The sequence below is a fragment of the Buteo buteo genome, chromosome Z (assembly GCF_964188355.1).
Source record: "Buteo buteo chromosome Z, bButBut1.hap1.1, whole genome shotgun sequence".
Taxonomy (NCBI): Eukaryota; Metazoa; Chordata; class Aves; order Accipitriformes; family Accipitridae; genus Buteo; species Buteo buteo.
Genome location: NC_134204.1, coordinates 18,814,418 through 18,829,632, shown reverse-complemented (window position 1 = coordinate 18,829,632; position 15,215 = coordinate 18,814,418). Strand labels below are relative to the sequence as shown.

Genomic DNA, 15,215 nt, shown 5'->3' with positions numbered 1-15,215 from the left:
TAATAAACTGCAGCTGTTAATCATTACTATAATAGTTAAATACATCTTCCAAGTTCTGTCCTAATTTTATGAGAATACTTCGGGTGTACCTTTACTTGTAGATTGGTGGAAATTTTAGAAAACAGTGCACAATTTCAAAGCTGGGTTTAAGATCAAAGGTCCTCATTCAGTAATAATTTATGCATATGCTTGACTTTACACATTATAAAATATATTTAATTGCTACAGTGGGACTACTCAAAGTTGGTGAAATTAAGCACTTGGGTAACTTTTGCTGAATGAGGACCTGAGCTCTGCTGGTACCAGTTTAAAAGACTAGACACATTTTTTCCCAGGTAAAGCTTTTATGCATGAAATTAAAGGAAGCCAAAATGGCATTCGAATGAAAAGAAGACTGAGATTTTGGAAAAAGCTGTAATTTCATTTTTGTGCAAGTGAGTTGTATTACCACTGCTGGTTTTAACCCAGTTTCAAAGGTGGCAATAACTTGCTGTGTTTTGGGTTTCTTTTAAAACTAATCTTTGTATTCCCGTTCTGTCACTGTACTTCAGCTAAATGCACATTGAGGAGTTGAGTTTGCTTACAAATCATAGTGAAGGATTTCATTCTGTGATGCAATTAACTATGCCAGAGGAAAAAACAGGGATACTAAGGACTCACACATGGATTAAAATAATCAGTTAAAACCTGTTTGAAGTATATGTGGTATTTGGTACATATGTGGGGAGTGTGCATCATGTTGGAGAATTAGACTTCCTGAGAATAAAATGAAACATTCCTGATGTAGGCTTTTCCCTAATTTCTTCCAAATTATTCTTAGTATTATTAATTTCTTTTTGTGGTGGTGTCCTGTACATCTTGCATCAGGCAACGTCAAAGCAAGACATTAGAAAAGATGAACTGCTGGACTGAGCTAGCATTTCTCATTAATTTGCACACATTCAAGAAAGTAAAATACATTACAGAGCTACAGACCATTATTTACTTTGGAATGCCAAACTAATTCAGGAAGAAGCCAACTCCTATTGCTTGTAGAATAGGTGCTGCATCTTTTCACATTCTTTGTTGCTTTGGGTGCATTCGTTCAGGCAACTGTTCATAACATATCAGTAAATACTTTTCTTGGAGTTTAAAGTTTTATACATAAGTAGTAAGGAGCATGTATATTAAGCAGGAAACCCTAGATGAGGTGCACTCAGGCCCACAAATAGTTAAGAAATTAGGTAATTTCAATATCTGCATAACAAATATTATTAGTTTCAGTGGATCATAATAGTATAGAAAATCATTACCTATAATGATGGATGTCAACATCAATAATTGTAAGAGAGACATAACGTTTCTGCAATGTTCACTGTTGTTATTGCACTGTATTATGCACTGCATGGAAAATACTACAGAGCTTGTTCATATAGCTTCTAAGTGAAGATTTATTATTGAAAGCTGTTATTATGATCTTTGATGGATTACATTGTGCTGTAGATTAGTGATAATTTTCATTTACATTTTTTTCTTACACTTGCTTATTCACAGTCTCCAAGATGTCTTTCTTCTTAATTACTCTGTTGTTCATTTTCATAGTCTCCATTTTTTCCTATCTGATTCTAGGACCATGCTAGAATTCACTTGGCAGAACTTGTGGGGCTGTAGTCTTATTTTTATTATGTCTGAGATACTCGAGGACTCCTTCTTCAAGTACCAGAACTAAGACCTTGCAGGATTTGGTATGGTTCCAGCAATACTCTATGCATAAATCTTTTCATGTTTTACAGCTCAGCTTTTAGCTGATACTTGATATTCTTGGAGAATGCCCATGTTTCTGCTCCATCTGTATTAACCAGTGGTACAAAAGTGCCAAAAATCCTTTTTACTGTACAACAGGATCTTCCTAAAAATTTTGTTTTGCAGCTTGTGTTAGTTTAATTAATGTTGGTAGGAAATGTTATGGAAAATGCCCTTTGTGTTCTGTGTTAAATTTGTTCTTTACATTATTTTTTATGTCTTTTTCATTGGTCTTTTCTGGATTATATACCAACTATCATAGAGTAGTTGTGAACCAAATTAATATACAGTCTGTATTCTTACCAAAATAGTCTGATTTTCCTCCTTATCAGATTTAAAGTATCTCATATCCTCAGTCATGCTGCTTTTTTCTCCACATTTGCTCCAGATGCATTTTGTTTGATATTCATTCTAAATTAGTTGAGGTCAAAATTAGCTATATCACAAAAATACAAGAAGACCAGGAGGAGATGAGTTTGTATGGCATCACTTACTGTTATAAATCTTCCACCAATCTCTTTATGATTATTGCTTTATACTCATGTAGAAGCATTTTTTATGTTAGAATAGAATTTAAGATTCTTGCAGATGATACCTCTACTCTTCTCATCATTTCTTACACTATTTCTATTGCCTTTGAGTCAGCTTCTTACAATTTAAATACTCATTCACAGTTTTCTCCTGCTACATGGAGATTTTCTGCTTGCTTATTTACTTATCTATTTACTATGTCAACAATGTATCTTTGAGCTCTGTAGTATATTACCAGACTTTAACATGACTATGTATTTCTTTGATGTGTACACTACAAATAAAGCTAGAAAAACACAATCTATTCAACTTGCATGAGGTAGTGATCTCTCTGGCCTGAGTATTTCAGCCTTTTTTGTGCTTGAAGTACTTTTTCTGCAGTACTGAAGTCATTGCAGCTACAGCATTGAGTCTGAGGGGAATGGAACTGGTAACTTCAAAAGAGACAAAAGAAATAAATTCATATTTTACTGTACAAAATCAAGGGACTGAACTAGAAATTGCAATATGTTTATAAGGTTTTTGACTAAAGGTACATATAACATCCCAACTAATGTTGGTCCATCCATGCATTAACTCCACTGCATTATACAAACAAAATTATTTGAAATGATGCCAGAATTTAGGGGCAGAGGATTAACTGATTCTTATCATTACCTTGGGCTTGCTGCACTCCACCCACACTTCTTTTTATTACAGCTTTGTAACAATTAAGTGTCTTTTTTTTTTAACATGCTTCTCATGGTATGTTGCATAACCAATATTATTTATTGTTCAGGTAGATTTCAATTATGAAACTGTATAAAAGAATGACTTACTGAGAGTGTGCTGTGAAGGAAGACTAAAAGATGACAATAATTTCTCAAAATAATTACATAGTCTGCAGAGTTTTACATTGTATTGCATTGCACTGCATTTGTTGCCTTCACAGCTGGTCTGTGTAATAAAATTACTTATTACAGTTCAGTTACAGAAAAAAAAGGTGGCTATGACTGCAATAACCGTAGTGAAAACTCTCAGTTTATTCTATTTTTTTTTCTGTTCTACATAGATAAAAGTGTTAACTCTCCCCTTTTTCCTTGATGCTTGTACACATTCCTCTTCCATTTCTATTATTTTGCTCAGTTAGTGCAAAAGCAACATTTAAATATAGATCACTGCCCAGGCTTTCCTTTAATCTTCATGATAAGGAAAAAAATCTTGCTTCTTGCAGGAATGTGAGCCTAGTCATGGTGCCAGTATATGTTTTATGGCGTACCTGAACAAACAAAAACAAACAAACACCAGCACATACACAAGACAGCTTTTGCAGTGATTACCCTTTTATTTAACTATGTGATTTTAAGACAAATTACAGGTTTGCAACAATCCTTCTATAGTGAGCAACACGTTGCTATTGTTTTAGTGGATGTTGCAAACCAGACTCCTGCTGGGATTCCAGCTTCTGTAGATTGCTATAACTCTTTGTTTCAGGGGTGCTGCTATAATTTTTACCTACTGAGACCTGTAATCTAGATCCCACTGCTCCACCTGTCTGTCCATGTGAATAATTTGTTTTTGTGGTCTGAAACCCTTTGATGATTTTATCTTAGTGGTTAGGTCACTCTGGTAAGAAGACAGTCCTGGGCTTCATATAGAAGCCCATATTGGGTTTTATTATCCTATATTGGGTTTTCCAGAAGTAAGATGATTATCAAACACATGGGTAAGTCTGAAATCTAAGCTCTTTTTCAAGCCTAGGTATTTTATTGCAAGACACAGACAGATAGGTATCTCTAGCCACCTCCAGGTCAGAGTCTGGAACCTTCTGAATGTAAGTAAGTTTTACATTCAGAAACAGTGGACCACTGACAGACAAGGTAATATACATCATTTTGTTAGCAGACCAATAAAGCACTCAGCTTCAAAGTCAGAGTTATAAGTTGGTGTTCTATTTCACATTGAAAAAACTTTTTAAAAAACATCTCCAATCTCCCTGAGTCATGTCAAAACCAGCAGACTTTTGCCTAACTGGCATAGCATTCTGTTTAAACTAATACTGTGTACTGGAGAACTGAGGTTTCTTCAGGCCAGAAACGGGTAGCAGAACAGTAACCCTGGAAGCTACCACAATGAGCCTTTTTCACCCATGCAAGCTGAGTTACATAGCTTTATGTTACGAGATGTGCTCTCCTCAAGGAATCAATATGTTAATGTGTCTGTTACATGACTGAATACACATGTATATAACCTGTCAGATGAGTACAATGCAGATATCCCATGACATTGTGCTTTTGCATATCATGCCTTTTAGATACAATAGGCATGCATGTGATCATACAATGAAAGATGTGCTGCCAGGCCCTCATGAAAGAGGGTGACAAAAGACAAGACTATGAGGATAATCCATTTAGTATGCTGCCTACTCCGTCACCATATCCAAACAGCCTTCAGGTAGCCAGGAGGAGGGCCTTAAATGTGGCTGAGTTGTTCTGGTGGTCTGGATCCACTCAGTCATTTTAGGTTAGTTCACTTACATAGGAATGTCCTGAGAATCATACGGTCCTAGGTGAAGAGGAGAAGGAACCAGAGATCAGGACTCTCTTACCACCACAACGACAACTTAGCCATCTTGTCAAAGGACTCAAAAGTTGGCACGTTTTCCTTGGGGTGTAAGACATTGTGAATCTGTCCAGTCTGGGGAGGGAAGTGAATCCAGTGAATGCTGTAAACATTAAGCTATTACAGAAAAGGTGGACACAGTCTCTTTCTTCTTCCACCCATGCCATAAAAGAAGTGGTGGCAACTGCATTTTATGAGGAGACCAAGCCTATCAATTGGTGCTAAGCATACTCTGAGTGTGTCTACAGGATCTGGCTCTTTAGGATAATTGAGGGGAATAATGTCTGGTCTGAAGGTCTGATCCAGACACCAAACTGCTTTGGAAGCACAGTTCTAGCCATGCAAAACCAAAATGCTAAATGTCTGGAGAAACTTACGGACTCAAATAAGTTAGCACCCAAAGACAGTCATTATCTCCAAGTTCAGAGAAGAGGTGAAAGAAGAATTTTTAGATCACAGTTTTGGATTTAAGTATCCAGCTTAATTTAGGAATTGCTTTACTAGTATCAGTGGATCTAGATCATGGGGCAAGCATAGGTTTGGGTTTAATTTAAAAAGAGAGAGATTTCTTACAGTGTTTTAATCAAATCATGGCAATATTTGCTGATACAAAACTTAAGAAGCTGTGTTCCATTTCTGTAAAATGTTCCTTGGGTATAACAAATATAACTTTAGCACTTCCTAGAAATTGTTTAATGTATATAGTCATAGTGAAAGAGGAAGTTCTGCTCTGACAAAGGAGTTTGTGGTTAGTAGCTTTTTCTTAGTCTTAAAACTCACCTACTATGAAACCCAGCGAAGTTGCTCATGCTGTATTATTCTCCTGTCTAGCTTATCAGCAATAGAGCTAGAAATTAATAGAAGTTATACTATACGTCTGTCAGTTATGCCATTTGTGTGATATTTAAATATTTTCTGTTTGTTGTAAAAGTATAATCTGAAAAAAGATAGGTGCAGATATTTCCTCCAGCTTGCAGGAAATGATAACAGGTTTTAGAGACCAGAACTAACTCAAAACACAATGGGCAATGAGAAAGTTATCTCTTAGGTGGAAATTTTCAGAACTAATGGTTATCACTGTCATAAACCAGGAATCCCATGGACAGATATGCAGAGGTCTGCTGCAGGGTAGTGTTGACACAGATGATAACAGAAGTAGTAGAGGCAGCTTCAGAGTGACCTGGGTTTTGTGCACAGGTGGAAGTAAAAAAAAAATAAATCCTATTTGGTACACATTTGAAAGGTCTAAGGAAAAAAATGTTTCTTCATCCTCAAGATATTTGCCAGTCTAACAAATTCGCCAGCATGAATGAATCAGCCTGTTTCTCCAGACTATGTAACATGCTTTTTCTTTAAATAAGTTGTGTTACCTTCTTCAAAGATGGTTGATTAGGGTATAGCAGAGTTCAAGCATCGAGTGACCACAATGGGGTTGTTAAAATAACCACATATCTGCCAGAGGCAGAGTTAATTTTATTAGTAATAGTGTGCTTATTGGCGAGTCAGTGGAAATGAGTGTTACGCCTGGATTAATTTGTGTTTACTGTCTATGGAAATCTTGTTTCTCCAATAGGGCTGGGCTCAGAGCCAAGACCTTGGTTCAGGTCAGCACCCTTTGCAGAGGCTTTAAAGCTAGCTCAGCAATCCAAATAACTCCCTGTGGAGCAATTCATGAGAACATTCCCCCCAAACTCTGCAGCCAAACTAGCCTTTTTGACCTTGTCCAGAACTCATAGGTTGAAGCTTCTTGATTAACTCAGTCTGGCACCATTATCAAATACCTGTGCACCTAACATGTATTTATCTGCCTGGGATCTTCAACTCTTTTAGAAGCTTTCCAGGCTCAAATGTAAGGTCTTGTGTCACCAGGACACACTTTAGTTTTTGACTGCTAGAAGAACAGCATTTGTTTGCTTTCATCAGTGCTCTTTGAATGCTCGTATGAAAGTAACTTGAATGGTTATGTGCTTGACCATGTTTGTTCTCATTCCCATTTCCTCGCCTGTCCTTTTCTGAAAGTATTTTACTCAGCCAGGGTGGAATACATATCTCACAGATGTCAAAACTCTGTTTCTTCTAGGAATCTGTTGCCTCAGTTCTCAGCTGCCGTTATGGCTGCTGTAAAGCTGATTGAAAAAGCTAGAAGAAAAATATTTTTGGTAGGTCTCTGCTGAGATTTTAAAGTATTCTGCAGATGAGATATTTTTGCCAGGAGTGGTCCTAAGTTGATGTCTCACTAGCTTGTCCACCTGACATTTGCAGCCCACTTTGTAAGCTGATTGGGGGCCAGCCATCACAAAGCTCCAGGACCTGTATTTTGAAGATTCACAGCACCTTGTCAGATGTGGTTCCTAGGCTTGTGGATTATTGGTCTGACAAGGAGCTAAGATATTAATACCAGCTTCCAGGTTTATAATTTCTTGAATGACATGGATACAAGTGTATATAGATCCAAGTAGGCTGCTAGGTGGACTGTATCAATCAGGAAAGTGAGGCTGTGATGGTATGGAGGTATGGTCTGGTCTGCCTGAATTGTTTCACTTACTTCATGTAGGAGGATAAGAACTGGGTGATGAATTTGAACAAAAATTTATACAGGATAAAAGTCACCTTTTCGCATACAGCTGAGTATAAGATTACCTTGTCTGTACTGTAGCCGTTCCTATAACTCATGTAGACACACTTGGAATTATTTTATAGCTAGTTTTATAGTTGCATTTAAACTAGCTCTATTCGTGTGTTTGAGCCAGGTAGCCAGGTGGTACTTAGAGCAGCATGGAGACCCTCCTAAGTAGCAAGATAAAGAAAGGGCTGCAGAAAGAAGGGAATTTAGACCACAGTGACCACCACACTGCTGTGCTTTGTAGTTGCAATATCTAATTTAAGATAAGACAGCCATCTTAGCTGCAGTTATGGCAACAAGATTCATAGTAGTAATTATGATGCTGAATCACCATTGTGTTCACGTGTGGAAATAGTAAAACTGTGGAGAAGGGAGCCTTGAAAAGTCACAGGGTTTCTAAAACAAAGTTGTCAATACAAAGTCTCTCAAACTAATAGAGAAACAAACTTTGAGACCAATTTTTTTTACCGTTGTTAGTCATATTTACAATGCCAAAGGGATTTATGTAGCTAGGTACATATTAGCAGTGTAGGTACATAGATTTTCTAAAAAGACTGAGCTTTCCAGTTAATGAAACACTGTTTTCTGTTTGAAATTTTGCACATGGTATCAGGATGTGGTTTTTGTGAACCAATAAAGCTATGAATTAATGTCAAGAAGATTCTGAACTTGGTGATTTCTTTTTTAGTTACTGACTTTTCCAAAATTCGTCTGCATACAGAGCTTGATTGGCAAATAGGTAAGGGATTGTTTTGTGAATCAGATTAATAGTAAATTCATGCATTTAGAATTAAAATTAGAGTAAGTAATATAATGATGTTAGGTACAAATGAGACAAGCACTGCAATGATAACATTATATAATAAAACTGGCTTCTTATAATTTGATTTAACCCTTCTTGATACATTATATTAGATTAATTGTTTACAATTTTTTAGTACTGTTTGGTGGGGAAAAAAGGCTTTTAAATTCAGATAGTTGCTCAGTTTTGTGCTTTCTTTAAGCATTCAAAATCCAATATATAATATAATTTTAAAATAATCCAAGCTATTCAATCAGTTTGATTTGATATTTTGCATATCATGTTGTCTGCAGTCCTGAGATGCTGTTGTTTTATGTTAGAAAAGTAATTTACTGCATGTGTTTCAAAAAATATTTTATTGACTTTCTGCAAATCTCAATGCCTGCAAAATACATAAGAAAACCTGTCAAAGTGGAGGAATTGTATTTCCAGTGGGATGGCCAAAAATTTATTTCAGAGTGAACAGACTTTAAGGCCAAGGGAATTATTACGGTTGTTTAGTGTGACCTACTGTAGAGCACAGAGTTCTGGTTTAATTTTCTCTTTAGATCAGATGAAAGTATGAAATACATTTATATAATATTAGACAAAATATAATTCCTCCAGTTCAATAGACAAATTTTAATTCTTTTATCTTAGATCTATCCAACCCATTAATTGTTGCCTTTTCCAACAGAGCTGAGAATTTTCAGATGGGGCTTCAACTCAAGCCAGTAGAGTTGAAGAAGAAGTTAGAGAACCAAAAAAGGAACAGAATTAGAACTGATATCCATTTATATCCATTTATTAAAATCCTTGCTCTGAACATTACCAATAACTTTTGTCTAAGCAGGCAGTGGGTAAGCTTGACCTCGGTCTATTTTTCAACTTTTTCATGGACTTTGGAAAGCAAGCATCAGCCAGTTTATAAGAGTAAATATGTGCTTAGAAGTATAACAAGGCATAGTATGTTCTTGTTGAAATGCAGCTTTTTACATGAAAATATTACAACCAGTCCATAAACTAGCTCAACATGTTTCATGGTATTAACAATTGAATTCAGTCATGACTGTATTTTGACTGGTTTTAGGAGGTATGATGCAAAATCAGAATTTACAGATACAATGAATGGACACTGTATTTTAGACTACAAGTGTAAGTTGATTGGATTGGAGTAGGTCTTGGGGATTTCAAGAGGGAAAATGAGAAGGCCTTAAAGGATAAGTTTTGGAATATCTTCAAAATATAAGGAATATTGTGAAGAAAATAAGCAAGCAGTATAATCTTACATAGCAGGAGGTAAAGATTTAAGCTATAAATAATAACATCATTAGTCCTGCATTTATTATGAACTCAACCTAGTTTCCTGTTAACAGACTGTTTTCTACCTGTTCCCCAATATAAAAAAAAAAAATAATGCCACAACTGTAAACATTAACTTAACCTGCATTAATATTTATCAGAGTTCCACATGTAAAAGAATCCTATTAAAGCAGCTGAGGAAACAGATTAGCAGACGTGCATGTAACAGGCAGTGAATAATTCTGACTTTTTCTCCTGTCATGGCCTCACAAAATGAGTTCCTAAAAATGGAGTCTGAACATTTACATGGTCATAGCATCCAACAGAAAGGATCCTTCTTAGTCCCTGTGAACTAGAATTCTATTTATTTTTTCTTTTATTGGTTTGTTTGAATGACAAAGTTTACTTAGGAATGATAGTTAAAATGATGTTGCAAGAGGAAAACTGTGACCATTTTACCTGAAGAAGGGAAATACAGCTACAAAGAAGTATATACTTTACACTGATAGAAGCTACTTGTAGTTCACAAAAGAACTTACTAGTACTGGCTGCCTTTACCTGCAGATGAACTAAGTCCTCTGAGTAAAATTTATCTGAGTAAATGGAGATATCTTTACCCGAACTAGTAATTGTAGGCTTTTCTTATAATCAGTGAAGAGAAACAGGCTTTCCCAGTGTGTGAAAGACATAATTTTGTAAAAGGTTCTAAAAAAGGCTAGATAACTCATGATCTGAAACACTCTTTTTCTCTTTATTGTCTATAAGGCACTCTGGTGGATAACTGAGATGTAGAAGTCTACACTGTAGACATATAAACTAAAGAGTTGAATCCATCCTGGGAATGAAATACTTAATTTAGAAAAATCCATGACAAATTTTTGATGGCCTCATTAGGGACACAATGTCAACATGTGTTCTGAAAGGGACATACACACTATATGGAAGGTAGCTAGGATTACAAAGGCTGGTTTTCTACTTCTAATTTTCCACCTACACAATTGATCTAACTGCCAAATGTTCATTATGTGTTCATTGGTAGGGAGAAAATCTTTCTGTTACATGGTGGCCCACATAACAAAGACATGGAGATTTCCTTGTTCAAAGAATTGTGAAAAGAGAGGGAAACCACTTCCGAAATGATTTATTTAAAGAATGCCAGCAGGCATTTTCAGAGAGATAAGTCAGAGTTAAAATGTGCTGGATGTGTACCTATAGTAGTTACCAATCTTTTCTGCATATGTTGATGACAAAGGAAGATTTGTCACCATAATTAGGAAGGGAGTAAAAAATCCACTTGGTTTAAGATAGACTACAAGAAATACTGTTTTCACATGTCTTTGTGGTGGCTGATAGTATTGGTTTTCATTGGAATAGATGGGTATTGCTCAAATGTTTTGCAGTGAGCTGTCCTGTCACAGAAAGAGAAAAAGAAAACAAAAGAATGCTCATGAAGAGGAATAAATAAAAGGTATCATGATATAGAAAAGGCACTGGAAATCCACCAGATAGATTTTTCTTTCAAATTGTCTTACATGTTTATTTGGTCTATATTGCTAGACTGGAATACATGGCATACATAGAATTCACAGTCATAGTGCCTAGTCCTTTGTTGTATCATTTAAAGGATTTTTGTTTCCATTTTCTTTTTTTTTTTCCCTTATAAAGGCCCTGCTAAAATGCAAGGGAATGATTTTGAGTAACTGTGGTGACCCCATTTGGTCAAGAAAATGGTGTTTTCAAAAGATGACAAACATATTCCTTTTTCAGCTTTTAATTTTCTGGTTTTAATCACCCTTCTAGAGTTGAAGATCATGCAATTATGCTGTCAGTTTATCAGTTCAATTGCATATGTGTCATTTTCCTGAGTAATCTTTGAACCTAGCAGTCAGTTTTAGCTGATTCCATTTGAAGGAGAAGGAGAGGACTGAGTATGGTCTCACAAGTCTGGGGAGGTGTGGGCATTAGTCAGACGAGTAGCAGTAAATTAGAGCCTCATCTTTTCCACCAGTTCCCCTGTAGGATGATGTTAAAGCCTCAATCAAGCAGTGTATATTATACCAAATAGCTAATTATCATGATTAAGAATTCAGTGTAGCAACAGCACTGTTGTCTTATGCATGGGGAAGGGTGTTTGATAGGAGATGTGGGCAAAGGGAAGGAAGGAGAAGTTGAGATCGTCAAAATAGGAGAAGAGATTTACAAGACAAACTCACAGAAAATAGCCATTTTTCATTAGTTTTGTTATTCAGAGAACTTTTTTTTAGATTACAAATAATTCACCTCATTTGTATTTAAAAATTTAATTAAAAAACAATAAAACTTTTTGGTCTTAAATCAACTTTCTGTTAGATATTGAAAGTAAAGGAATTTTCTTACAAGAAACCCAATTGAAAGACTGGAACTTGTGGTAAATTTACTGGAATTCTGTGGCAACATCTGGGAACTGACTAGGCACAGCTATCTGTTCAAAGTTACCAAACAGTTTGGTAGACTAATGAAAAAAAGGTGTTGCAACTTTCCACCCATTGTTGTGGAAAACAATATATTGTAAAATTTTGAGGAGAAATTGACCTCCTGTTCTTTATACATATAATACTGAAGAAAAGTCAGATACTTTGAATGCTCAGTTCCACCTAATAAGATTTTAAAGGTACTATTTTGAAATAACAGTGATTAATTCATATATGAGACCTGATTTTTTTCTGGTTGTGTCTCTGTTGATCTTTTTTTTCCACTGTGAAGTAGGGAGGGAAACTCTATGAAGTAAAAAATACAAGAAAGAATCTAAAATTAAAATAATAGGATAACTTCAACAGTATGATTATAGTATTTTTTTTAATTAGTTACACAATTTGAATTTGAAGTACTTTTACTATTGAAGTACAACATCTATAATTAGAGGTATAACTATAATATGTATTTTTTGTTATTAGTCAAATACATAGTTATATATAGTGTGAAGAGTTGTATCCTATTTCTAAACAATATTTGTATACTATTTGCTTATCAAAATAAGCTGATGAAGTAGTTTTGTAAAGTTAATTTTCAGGTCCAGCTTAACAGCTTCTTTCTCCAGCAACTTGCCCATAAACACACAGATTTCCTCCAGTCTCTTTCTGCAGTGGGACTGTGTGAGTTATATTGTGGCACAGGCTATCCAGGACTGCAGAAAAGCCAACACAGTAGCAAGAAAGCAAGCTGTTATTTATATTTTTTTATCACCAGCTTTATTGGGTCACTTGTGCTCTATTTCCTGTTACAGAGGTCAGGATAAAAGCAGATGCTATAATAATTAATAGATGATATGTTCCCACTTATGAAAGGCAATGCAAATTTTCATACTAGCTTAAATTCTATCTGCAACGTAACAGAAATATGTGGGGAAAAACCGTATACTATATTTTGCTGTAGGAAGCAAATACATTGGGAGTTGTATATTCCCCAAAGAACAGTGTTCAATAAAAAATGGAATGGAGTTAAAAGCTTTATAACAAAGCAAATTCCTTGTAAACATTGTTTTCAGGAAATTTCGTATGTGAGCTATCCACGCCTTTTCCTGACAATGCATTGTATGATACCTCTGAAACCACAGTTCTTTATCCCAGGTCTAACATTTACAAGGATTTTAGTTATCTTGGACAAATGGAGGGTCAAGGTTTAATCTTTTTTGTTTAAATAACAAGCTCTGAGGAGTTTTACATGATAGATAGGTAGATTTAAAAATGTGTGTAGAGGTGAGTGCAGAGAGTGTCTTGAAGTTTGGTGAAATTTGTTTTCTCAGACAGACCACTGAACAATCGTATTTGCATCTCATGCTCCTCATATACTGGATAGTTCAAGCTTTTCATACTGCTTGGAATATAAAAACTGGTTTCCTGAATTAAGTTTGTACAATATCTCCCATAAGAGATAAAATAATTTTAATGAAATTTCCCTGTCTTTGTTTTTTACTGAGTCAGATAACATTTTTTTATCTTATTTCCTCAAAATGACAGTTTAGGTTTTAAAAGTCCTCATTCTATTGAACAGTTAAGTAATTCTTTACCTTTTAAGAATCAATTATCTCTAAAACGTGCACTGTTTGATTTTTAGAAAGTCTTATCTAGATTAATTTTTATCCAAAGTGATAAATTTATTTGACAAAACCAAGAATTCTCATATGCAACCAAGTAAAATAAAAATATGATCCTCTGAAGGCTGGAAAAGGGACATAAAATCTAAAAGCCAGACACAAATTAATTAGATTCAGCCTTGGATGAAATCTAGTGCCAATACAGTGCATATCAAGTACAGGGTTTTTGATCTTAATTTCTGTTACATTTCTAAAGAGACCTGACCCTGAAACTCAGTATTGGAGAGGATTCCTTAGTAAGTTATGCCACTGCATTTTGTGGTAAAATACATCTTCTACATTTAAAATGTGTCTGTCTAATCTAAGCCATTTGTCAAGGCTTGTTTTACAGTCAGTGAAATGAAGTACCCCCCTACCTGTATCTAGTCTTACTTTTCTCAAAACGGCTACTGTAGCTCTCCTGTACCTTCTTTTCTTCATCAACTCTAGAGGGAGCCTACCTGCTGTCTTAGGCTAAGAATATAACATTTAAATAGTTAAAGGTAGGTGAATTGAAGTCTACCTTTTGTTAACTTTCTATGTCTGTATGTAATATGGAAGTGTTACCATTGTTGTTATTGGGAAGATATCCGTTAGTATTAGCTAGATCATGATTTGATATGTATGGGCATTTTTGTTTATTGCTTGTTTCCTCCTCCTCTAGTTCCCTAGCTTTGGAGCACTTTTTTTTTCCTCTTCAAATCCCTTTTGCAGTATCAAAATTTGATTAATGTTTTCTTGGAAATTGTTCATAAGTTTGGGTGTGTTTCTTTTTGTTCAAGTTAATTAAATTGGAAGTGAAAGTATCTAAACAATGCATGACCTTGAATAAACTAACATGATTTCAACACAATGTGAGTGAACCTCCCATCCAAAATAAATGATGTGGCAAGTTCTTGAAGTGATACAACACATGCTGTTAACCATTAAAAAAGCACTGTGTGAATAACTCCACATTTGAGCATTCAGGATAAAAACAGTTCACACCTTTTTCCAGGTGCTTCAACATTCAGGGATGCAAAAACATTTCATTGGTTGTCATCCAAGAGTAGAGCTGCAGTGATTTATAAAATAAAAACAGAGCCCTTATTTACTGTCAGATTTCTAGCTGGGCAAATAGGCTGAAGATGAGACAATATAGAAAGTGTAGCTGCTGAGGTTTTGCCTGCAGCTATAATTTAATCCATGGGTGGTAGGAAGCTGGATTACCCTAGAATGATGTACTGTAGGAGAATTTGAGAGGTTTTCAAGCAGCTAAGCAGGAGAACTGAACTGGAATTAAAGAAATTTCCTAATTTAACATCAAGAATTTGCAATATTGTCTTTTCTGCTTCAGTTCTTGGATAGATCTGAAAAGATTTTTCTGAAACTGATATGGTAAAATACTACATTCCTTAATCCTCAGGTTTGTTCAGCCTCAAACTGACTCAATGGTTCAATGTATATTTTGCCAAAAATGGGATTGATTTTATCTAATTTTTGAC

At 35.3% G+C, this 15,215-nt stretch overlaps 1 long non-coding RNA gene across 5 annotated transcripts in view; it reads left to right on the top strand.

The window, feature by feature from the left end:
* LOC142026816 (uncharacterized) overlaps positions 1 to 15,215 on the top strand; it is a 95,428-nt gene that overhangs the window by 907 nt on the left and 79,306 nt on the right. The window lies entirely within an intron of this gene.